This window comes from Convolutriloba macropyga, chromosome 1 (assembly GCF_964194025.1).
Source record: "Convolutriloba macropyga chromosome 1, txConMacr16.3, whole genome shotgun sequence".
NCBI classification, from domain to species: domain Eukaryota; kingdom Metazoa; phylum Xenacoelomorpha; order Acoela; family Convolutidae; genus Convolutriloba; species Convolutriloba macropyga.
The window spans coordinates 46,719,303-46,728,923 of record NC_134468.1 but is presented as its reverse complement, the minus strand read 5'-3'; positions in this window follow the sequence as shown (position 1 = coordinate 46,728,923).

Genomic DNA, 9,621 nt, shown 5'->3' with positions numbered 1-9,621 from the left:
TCGCTCAAAAAATCAATGCAAAATTAACATTCAAAGAAAAATTCAACCCCACACAAAGGTTTCATCTACAAACAAGAGTGGAAAAAGAACTCAAAAAACTAATTGAGGACAAACAAATCATCAGAATAAAAAAATTTTTAGATGACCACTTCATCAGCCCAGTAGTAATAACAGGCAAAAAACAAAAGTATCAAAATTGCCCGAGACTCTAAAAACTAAACGACAAATTTGCAGAAACAAAGAGAGGATACAAAGTAAAGACAATCTCTTAGACGCAGTGGCGAATTATACCTCAAAACAGGGTAACGACAATGGATAAATTTACTTCTCAAAAAGAGACTTTAAATTTGCGTATAGCCAAATACCGTTAGACCCGCAGCTACCAAAAAACTGCAATTTCAACATACTAGGTGGAAGAGCAACCGGTACGTACAGAGTCTTAAATGGTTTCTATGTGCTAACAGATATGCCGGCAACATTTCCTCAAAAAACCATAGAGGTCACCCTAAAAAACAGCCATAATAAGTTTGTATTCCTCGATGACATACTAGTTATCACAAAAAGCAATATGGCCGATCACGAAAAAAACTAGACAAAATACTCCACGTACTGGATAAATAAAATCTAGCAATCAATTCACAAAAATGTGATTTTGCAAAACAGAAATGACGTTGTTGGGCTTCCAAATAACCCGTACTGGTATAATCGCAACTGAAAAGAAATGAGGAACAATAAAAAATTTAGAGCCACCCAGAACGTTTAAAAAACTCAGATCGTTCATTGGTTGCATCCATCACCAAATTAATTTGACACCAAAGCTTGCAGAGCTATCTTTTGAGCCACTCAGACCTTTACTTTTAAAAAATAACACGAAATCCTAAAACAATTTAGATTGGAAACAAAATAACACCGCTGCATTTAAAAAGATAAAAAACAAATTAATCAACATTTCAGAAAACAAACATTTTGACGTAAACAAAGAACCTAGAGTAAAATTCAACGCAAGCAAAAAAGGCCTAGAGCTTGCATGGAACAAAAACACGACTCCATATGGAAAACAGTCGTTTATGAAAGCCGCCTTTTAAAAAACTTGAGGAAAGATACAGGACAAACGAACCAGAACTATTTGCAATCATATGGGCATTAGAACACTTCAAATACTACTTATATTGGAGAAAAATACTAACAAAAACAGTTCATCAAGCACTCCTCTTGGTACTCGAAAACAACAGAGGAAATAAAACTTGTCAAAGTAGTCTTTCCAGATAGGTAGACAGATTAATCCCGTTTAATTTAACAATTGAACACATCCCTTTTAAAAATATGGATGCGCAGTCTACCTTAGTAGATATCCGTGTGCACTCAAAACGGAAAGCAAAAACGACGAAAAAAGTGATTTAAATACTATACAGGAGATGAAACTCCTCTTATTAAAACACAACACAACTCCAAGTGGAGCAATTAAACTCACTGGTATTTCTAATCAATCAGACAACAGCACACAACAGAAACGAAATGACGTCACACACACTTAACAAAACACGCACACAAAAGAACACGCTTTAGCCTTAGTAAACTAAGAAACAAATTGCCTCAATTAATCCGAAATTCCAATTCACAAAAAAGTCACAATTCAAGTTTCATAGCAATCAGAACACGTCAGAATCCAATTAGAAATACTTTTGACATTCAACTTAAAAACGAAAACGTGCTCCAAACAAAAAGAGTTACCAAACCTAATTTACGCCACCAAACAAAATTCTTCGCGGCAAAAGTACGCAAACAGATCTCGATTCTGAAAAAAGAAAAACACTTAGCGCCCTCAAAGACTGGAAACATGCCGAATTATTTCTGGCTTTTGATCAACTTCCAACATCCGAATACCGGCTCAACTGAATAAGAGTATTCAATGAGGAATTCTCAGCAGAGAATTCAAAAAAAAGATCTAGGCCCCTCATAGAACTTGTTCAGATAAGAGATTGCTAATCCCTCAAAAAGTTAATCCATTATTTTACAAAAATCACAGAGATCTCTCGGTCACTCCAACTGGTTGCCTATTATTTGAAAATAGACTTGTTATAGACGCCAAATGGTCCATCACACTATTCACAATAAGCACTCCGGTCCCAGAGGGAATGGTCGCGTTGACAAGATTAGCGTGATATCCATACATTCATAGTGAAATTGGCGCACAGGCACAGAGTTGTGAACATGCAAGCGACAAACGTACAAACTTAAAAACTCTTATTCCAAAAAATAATTCAAGAGCATTGCCTACAGTTTCAGAACTAAATGAAGAGATCCAAATGGATTTTGTTGGCCCCATCCCACATGAAAACAATACACTGAATAATTACAGAATAGTAACGGTTTATAGAATCTCAAAATTTTCAAACGCTGAAATATATGCCAACTGTGACAGCAACACAGCTATAGAATATCTCGAGAGTTAATGTAAGTTACATGGAGTACCCCGCTCCATCAGGTGCGATCAGGGTCAAGCATTTACGGCCAAAGAGTTCAAGGTCTTCTGCAAAAACAAAAATTCAGAAATTATACCAGCACCAGCTGGTGATCACAGAGGCCAGGGTATGATCAACTACTGATAAAAACCATCAAGAGAAGACTAGCTGTTCTAGATATAGATCCAAATTGATCGAACTCCCTATTTGAAATCGCCTAGCAAAAAAATATAGAAAACATCAGAATAATCGCAAACACAACAACAAAAATTACACCATTCGAATCACACTTAGATAAAAAACCAAACGACGAGGTTTCAAACATCACTACAAAGCATCAAAAAATAACCTCACATATAAAAATCTAATAGAAAACTGTTTAAAGAAGAAAGTGCTTAAGCAGAATGCCCTGATAATGGACAAGATTTGGAGAAGAGATGGCGATTCACAGGACGATCTCAAAATTAGATATAGGGAAGAATCAGATCTAGAAGCACCCCAATCGCAAACAACCAGTTTCCAACGACCATCTAGTGGCGCTGTACAACCGAAAGTCATAGATAGTGATGACTATGACTCGGAGAACATTCCTCTAGCAATAGCTCCGGAAGGCAAAAGTCTCCCATGCAAGATAATTCGATCAGAAATTCATTACACACTAGGTGACAAAACCCCCTAATTCATAAAAACACGAAAAAATGTAGCACGAAAATCATTATTACGAAAAACAAAAGAACAACGTCACACTAGCAGCACAATGAAACATCATAGAAGACGGAACCCTTACAGGATACTCACCATATACAAAAACAATGGACACACTATAAGAAACGACCCAGTAATCAGCAAAAAGATTTAGCAGTAGTAATTGAACAGAAACGAAGAAAACAACCAGTAATAACCGAGTAAAAACCAAGAATAATCCATATGGTCTCATGCAAAATTGTAGGTTTGTATAAAAGAAATGAAGAAAAAAATAGGAAATTCTGTTTAGAAGAATCCAAGCAACTGAGAATCCAAGCGCTCCAACCGGAAAAAACCCCAACTGGCGTCCGGACAAAGTAGCAAAACTAGCAGCGAAAAACCAAAAGAGACAAAAGCAACAGAGAGCCGAAGCAGCCACCACATCTAGAGGCCAACCAATTGGTTAAGGGAAGAAGGATAAAGAAATCGTCCGCGGTCCTCCAAGAAAATCCCAGTTAAAATTTTTGCACAATAATCAAAACAAGCGGACTACAAAATAGTGAGACATTCGAGGCAAAATTGTCCTTCATCGAACTGGACATGTCAGTAATGCAAAATTCAGAGAGCAAAAAAGTTTACGACATCCAAAGCGACACGAATACTACATAACAAATTTTGGTGAGAAACGATGCAACAATTTTCATGCAAACATCACCAAACAGCCCACCAATTCGTTCCCCCATCGATTTATCCGAACCATACACTACTGGCTGCACCAAAATGTAATCACATATGTCAACCCCAAAAACTGACAAGGCGGTTGATAACATAGAAGCAATAAACAAAGATTCTTCTAAATATTCGACACCAAAAGTAGTCTTCTTGAATGACACATCACACAATAAAACCAACAACGAAGATCACATAAAAGCGATAAAAATTGAAAAAGTACGCATCCAAGGAGAAGAGACCAACATAATCTCCACACTACCAGCAGATCAGCAACACACCCCAAAACCAACTCCCACCAAAGCCCCAAGTGGACAACACGACCAACTACTGACAAAGAAAACAGGGGAACCACAGATAACATACTCCATCACAAGCAGCACTACATCTCAGGAGTATCATACTCCACCAGTATCCCCGGAACATGAGATATCAGACTTGATCTCGGAAGTTTTAAAAGAGGTAAACAAAACACTTTAAAAAAGTGTTTCGTCCAAGAGGGGGAAATTTGATACAGAAAAAACTGATCTTCTGAAACTGTAACCAAGACCTTCTACTATATACATATAAACATGTTGTTTTTTATGTTACCTATTTACTGTCTTCGTACCTAGCATTACCAACTGTTGCTAACTTTTCCCTTCATGCCAGCTGTTAGTTTGTTGTTTAAGCCTGCACAACACTATGGATAAGCGCAGAAAAGAATAATCGCGATATGATAAAGTCGCATCGTGGCTCAATAGATGTTATTGCGCAACATTGTTTTGATAGAGATAATCTAGATCCAAGAAGTATAGGTACTCCAACTACAATTCATATGCTGGCTCACAAAAAAACTCTCACTTGCATACCACCAATCGGTTGCTAAACCTACTCATAATCGTCCATTATCACTTTTCATACTACGTCAGGTAGCATTTTCAAAAGTTTTATTATTGTTATTTTTTTTATTATTATTATTATTATTATTATTATTATTATTAGTATTATTATTATTATTATTACTATTATTATTATTATTATTATTATTATTATTATTATTATTATTATTTTTATTATTATTCTTATTATTATTATTATTATTATTATTATTACTATTGTTAATATTATTATTATTTTAATTATTATTATTATTATTATTATTATTATTTTTATTATTATTATTATTATTATTATTATTATTATTATTATTAATATTATTATAGAGTCGTATCATACACATCAAAAACATTTATTAGGGTGTATCATACACAGTTAATTGTTGAGGTCGTATCAAACACTGAAATCCTCAAAGTCAGCTTTTGAACAGAAAGTGTTCAGACGTCTTGTGTGCGATTCTTATCCAAGCCCAAAACAAACTTGCATGCTGAATTCCGGCCTTAAACAAAAACTAAAAACGACTAATAATTGACCAAAAAATTTACACAGCAAATTATTAAGGGCGCATCATACACATTTTTATGAATCGACCACTCTAGGCCTGCAATGTTAAAAAATGCTTGAAGAATGAAAAAATGGGCCTCTTTTAGAGCTCCTTTCTAAAAAAGGGCTATTTGTGAGCAGTTATTTTTAATTATTAGGTCGCACCATACAGCCCGATTGTTAGAAAAAAGTTGTTCCAACTTTTCTCAATGCGATTAGCTGGACATTCCGCAATCTGTCTCGCGGAACATAACAATAGCTTTAAATTTGATCTTCTAAACTCATCATTGGCATCCCGAGCGATACCAGCTGTTGTCAAAGCAACTATTCTTCTATTCCTCTTAGTAAATAGCAATGATCTATCCCCCTGTATCTAACCCTCAAGCTCCTTTGTATCAATCCCCTGTAAAAAATAATATATCAGATAACTCCTCCTAACCAAGTTTCACAAACGAAATACCTATTTAAATAGTTTCAATCTTAAAAATTACCTGTCTCCTTCGAAGTTACATAATCCTACGCCAGCCAGTACTCAGAACATTAGGCCCACAGTTACTGATCTAGATTCAAATGTACAACAATTGTTTAGCTCGAGTTTCTTAGCTCCCTTTACCAACAGAGATTCCATCTTAAGAGAAATTAGAGATTGCATTATTTCAAATGATGAAGAGAGATGTCGCAAACTTAGCAAACAAGTACATGCACTTTGGAAATCATTGAGTACATAGAACGGTTGCATATTGGTAGACAATAGAGTTGCAATTGTCAATCAGTATTAAAGAGGGAGTTGCAGATGTATCTCATGCTAAGTACCCCGGAAGTTGGGGAACGACGGAGCTGGCAAATCGCGTGTTCAGGTCATTTTGTAACAGGTTTACTCAATGAGGTTCGACTGTATAAAGCGTACACAGAGTTTGGTAGAAATCTCAAGCCAATTTTACCAGCTAATAAATTCAAACCTCTAACTCCATGTGTCGAACCAAATCAAGAAATTCAGCTCAATTTTTGCAGGACCCAATTACGAGGACCAGAATAAAGAAATATACATATTAGTATGCTTTGATAGATTTTCTAAATATTCGACAGCAAAAAGTGTAAAAAATCCTAATGCTCCAAACGCTGAATCATTCCTATTAAAATACTTCAGACTACACGGAATTCCTCGCCAAATCAGACTCGATCAAGCGTCGTAAAAATATTATGTGAAAATAAAAGTATAGAAATATTAGCGGCCCGGCAGAAAGGCAGCGAGCAATTGGACTTGTCGAGAGATTAATAAAAATGTTATTGAGAAGATTAGGTTGTAAAAAAACGAATGTGGAACAGACAAATATTTCAACGTTAAAAACTTTAAGAAAGTATAATCCTTCAACTTAGAACATGCAAACAACGTACAACAAACGTTTCACCATCTGAGGAGCATTTGGGACCAAAAATTAACACACTTCTTTCATTATTAACGTCCGCACCGTCACATTCAAACATGTCATGGAACAATGTTAAGAAATACTGGTTAGATTTCGACACATTTGGCTCGGAGGAACTGATACACGATTCGAAATGAAAGGATGAAGATCTCCTAAGCGATGAAGAAAAAGAGCGCAACAAAGACAGAATTAGGCAAGCCACCGACAAACAGAATCTAGTCAAGTTTCTTCCGTCTTCTAGCACACAGCCAGTCAATCCAACAAGTACTCGAATCCAACTTGTACGAAAAACTTGTACTCAAACGTAAAGAGGGGAAGAAAAAGCCTTGAAGGGCTTTATGAGACAATACCGGAGGTAGCATCAATAGTAAACACTTCAAATTCTACTGTCACAAAACGCGTAGCTGGTAGATTTGACACAGAAATGCATAAGGCAGATCTTTCAAAATTGGGGATACCCGAGCAGTGGAATACCCCACTTTAACAATTCTTTCAACCAGTTGATAATAAAGTGAATGCAACAATTGCAAAGGTTGAACTTATACTGAAACAGGTTTCAACTTCATTAACGAAGTTATCGGGGGAGATATCAATCAGAAAGCAATCGGAAACTGAATTTGGCGGCGACCCTTTAAAATCAAACACTAAAAAAGCGAATCGAATCAAAATTCAAGAATGGAAATCATCCAAGAAAATTGCGAGACGAAGTTCTAAACGGAAAACGTCGAAGGACGTCCCTACGATAAACTTGTAAGACTCGCAAGTCCAGATCAGTCAGTTTGTTTGCACAATTCAGCACCCCACTAAGGATCAGTAGAGAAGAAACTCCAATTCGCAAAAATAAACGGATCCGTAGAGCCACAAGACATTTTGGGGAACTAGCCTAAGAAACTGAAGTGGATGATGAAATTGGCGTACAAGGGCCATCGTACAGCGCATCATTTAAACTCGCACTACTACTGGACAATTGTCCGATGATTAAATTACTGGACAATTGTCCGATGCCCAGTGCAATTCTGTCCACCGGAGGACAGCAATTCTGATTCAGACTATGATGAGTATTATAGTGCAAGGTTACGAGGTCGATATGTCAGGACATGAATTAGGTCATAAGGACCTATAATCCCTAAGAACTGATAATGTCATGACTTTCACACCAAGCCTCAGATATTGAAACTAGAAACTCTTAATGATTTCTTATTTTTAATTATTACAGTTGCACTAGTATAAGTGCAGTTATCAAGTGTTCCCTATTTTTACAGACTATCTCATCTAACGTTAATGTTAGACAGTGCAGTTTGCAATTAATCTTCATATTTTCATCTAACGCTGATGTTAAAATTTTATTCACTTTATCATAATAAAAAATTTAGTGTGCTAATTAATTCATTCCAAAAATCACTATCACGTGAGTTAATCATTTGTTGCTGTCTGATTAGTTCGTTAATTATAATCATTCAATAGTAATTTGCTGACTGGTTAACCTGATAAACTTTTACATTTCTTACTCCTTTACTTGTTGCAGTACGTTTCATAATTAAATAGTCACAAGGTATTGTTGATTTTCATTACTTACTATAGCAGTAAAATTTTTCCTTTCCGAGAGGGAGGAAGTGTGGTACATAGTAACATGGTACATTTATCAACCAAGTCATTCGTAGTACGTCTGTACCACCAAGTTAAAATCGTTCTTCATTTGCATATGTAGTGATAAGAAGTCTAAGCTATTACTTTACTATATTGTTTTAAATATATATATATATATATATATATATATATATATATATATATATATGTATATATGTATATAGTTATTCATCATTGTAACCTCTACTTGTGGCCTTTGTGTGGGTCCATCTTCTTTAATGTCTACTGGCATCCATGATGTCATGCAGTTTGAGATAACCAGTGACAAAAAATATTTTAACCGCGATCTAGTTTTAACTCTCAAGAAACAACGGTTAGATTGACCATTTAGCCACCCACGTTGGTTATCACAGTTATTGTTAGTAATATGATTATTTTTATTATTATTATTATTATTATTTTTATTACTATTTTTTTTTTATTATTAACATTATTGTTTTTTTTATTTTTTTTACTGTTAATATATTTATTGTTTTTTATTTATATTTTTTGCGTACAGTTTTTGCATACCATTTTCCGGACGCTTCCATTTCACAAAACTTTTTTTTTGTCCATGTTGTTGTAGCGCAATGCTCTTACAAGTTTCTCAACGCCTTCGATCTCATTGAAATAGTCATTGAAATAGGAACTCAGGTACAAACTTAGGAAATTCACAAGGATTCCTTTTTTGATGTTCTGTAATCTCAGTATTAACATGCCGGCCTGTCACCCCTTCATGGACGGATCCGCGTCCTTTAAATTTTATCTCATATAACACTTGAGATTTGAAGTATTTTAAAAGCAAAAGATGATTTTAGGTTCGGGAGGCTTGATACTAACTTTTGCACTTTAATTACGAATTACAAATCACAGATGACAGTTAGAAACTCCGCAAAAGTTAAAATACTTTTAAAAACAGGGTGTATCTTTAAAATTGATAGTACAAGCAATTAGGTTTTGAACTCAATTTAAAATTCGACCACTCTGCAAAAGTTATATTCAATGTTATAAACCATATAACAACTCCATTGATGCCCCTAGGGAGAAAACGGCAACAAGTGAATGAAGAACTCAACAAATAAAAAATTGTTTCCATAACAAATGGTTTCTGTCCTTAAGTCCTTGTGAATAAAAACTTTAGATGGATTAAAAATGCATTCAAAAAAAGGTGATAAGAGAGAACACTATTCTATTGTATAGGGATAGCTTTTGCTAAATATACGAAAAGTGGAAATGTTTTTTGAAGAAACCCAAATCGTTTTTATTCAAGC